This window comes from Mustela nivalis, assembly GCF_964662115.1.
Source record: "Mustela nivalis genome assembly, contig: HAP1_SCAFFOLD_1169, whole genome shotgun sequence".
Lineage (NCBI taxonomy): Eukaryota > Metazoa > Chordata > Mammalia > Carnivora > Mustelidae > Mustela > Mustela nivalis.
In genome coordinates this window covers 7,157-9,148 of record NW_028135495.1, presented here as the reverse complement: position 1 = coordinate 9,148, position 1,992 = coordinate 7,157, and the positions used below count along the sequence as shown (strand labels likewise).

General features: G+C 49.3%; 1 long non-coding RNA gene across 1 annotated transcript; it reads left to right on the top strand.

Moving 5' to 3' along the window:
* Positions 1-475: 475 nt before the first annotated feature.
* LOC309857742 lies at positions 476-1,664 on the top strand. The gene is made up of 3 exons (XR_014307890.1): positions 476-597; positions 722-826; positions 1,609-1,664. It is a non-coding gene; the product is annotated as an uncharacterized lncRNA (long non-coding RNA).
* The last annotated feature ends 328 nt before the right edge of the window (positions 1,665-1,992 follow it).

The following is a 1,992-nucleotide window of genomic DNA, read 5'->3' as shown; positions in this document are numbered from 1 at the left end:
CCCGGAAGTGACCCCACAGGCCTCCCAGAGTCCTCTGCAGGGAGGCAGAGCTTCCAGAGGATTAGCAGAGATGACTTTGTTTACGGCTGGGAGACAACCAGGCAGAACTTGGCTTCCTTCACCATTAGAAGCAGTTGGCCTGACTTAGGAGGTATTTCCTTATTGTCTTCTGCTCTTCCGGTTTTCTTCTCCCTCCAGTGGGGAGGACTGACTCAGGAAGCCCGCAGAAGCCTGCTTTTGTTTGTCTTTGCAACAGACTTGACTGGAGGGGAGAGGGGAGGGGTCTGGGTGCCTGAGGTGGGGCCTGCAGAGTATCAGGGAGATGGCCTGCTGCCCAAGGGGGCTAATCTTGCCCATTTTTGGCAGTCACTGTTAGGGAATGCTACTGGGCAGGGTTCCCATGTCAGAGGGAAAATAAGCTCAAGGCTTATATTTCTCAGGCTTTAGGTAGACTCTCCGTGGTTTTCAAGCTTTTGAAAAATGTCTGTTAATGGGAATCTATTTTATATATAGGTATCAGAATTGGAATGGAGAGAAAGAGGTTCCTGGCAGCCTCAGGACCTTGCTGGGCCCCCAGAATGGACTGGAAATGTCCAGGTACGGGGCCACTTTTTAGGATCGGATCTTTCTGGCTGGGTAATGGAAGGAGCCTGGTTCTGAAATTTTACCCTAAAGGCCTGGTCTGGCCTTAATTTTTCACCATTTTTGCCTCTACCCCTAGGTACTGACCAGCCTTTGGGAACAGATGAAAGAAGGGGTTGATCTTCAGGCTTGAATTCTGCCTCAACACAGCCCTTCCTCCTTTTGAGGTGCCCAACAAAGAGAGGTAAAGGCAAACATGTGCTTTTGATGACGACAAAGCCCAATGTAGACCCTTGTAACCTAGTGTTGGTCCCTGTGGAGTGTGCCTCCTTCCTGGGCTGGAGGCAGGCCTAAGGCCCAGAGTCAAAACGGGCTAAGTGGACATTCCCTCCAAGCCCACACCAGAATCTTTCAAGTAGGCATCCCAGGAAAGGCCTGCACACTGGGGAGAAGCCAGAGCCTGAAGCCTTCCCAACCTGACCTGGAGTCTGCTACTGTGCCCTAGGCCACCTGGGGTAGGGGGAGGACTCATGTGGGAGTCATGGTGCACATGTCCCCAGGTTTCTCTGCAGTGTGCACATAGAATTAGAAGTTCTGGGTTCACATATCCATAATGATAGTGCCGAACTGTTTTCCAGAAAGATGACCTGGGTTGTCCAAGTCTCTGTCCTTGCTGTTTCTTCTCTGTTAATTCCTGAGAGAAATATGTCAAACCTCCCACTATGTTTGTGGATTTGTCTGTTTACCATGTGTGTTTTGTTGGGGTTCTTTTACTTTTAGATTTGAAGCTATGTTATTAGATTCATAAAATTGTTCTACCTTCTTGGTGAATTGATCATATTCAAAACAGTTTGGAGGTTTAAGAATGTTTCTAAGAGCATTATGCTTTGCCAATGACACTGAACCACAGCCCCAGATGGGAAATTGTCCAAATGTTATTTTTTCACTAGGAAATGACCTTAGTTGTCTCTCCTGATGCTTTTTGCGTTAAAGTCTATTTTGGACTTCTAACCTTGTTGCCTCCAGGATCTTGGGAGAAAGGGAGCCCAAGGCAAAGTGACGTTGATACAAGTAGACCAAAGAGGGCTGGAGAGGGAAAAATAAGGCTTACTCCCCAGTGAACCACCCAGCCCCTCTGTGCTCAAGGAAGTTGAGGGATCCTCAGTTCACTGCCTTGGGGGGACTGGAATGAGGCAACAGAGGAGGAGTACAGCCTTGAGGACAGCCTTCCCATCAGAACACCTGCTAGACTGGGGATCAGAACATGGAAACTCAGCTGTGTGCATACATGACCTCTTCATCTGTCCACCCTGCAGCTCCGGGGGGGTTGTGGCCAGTGGGAGAGCCTGAGTGCTCTCAGGTGTGTGCGAGGATGTACTTCCTGCCAGCCCACAACAGAACTCCAGATAT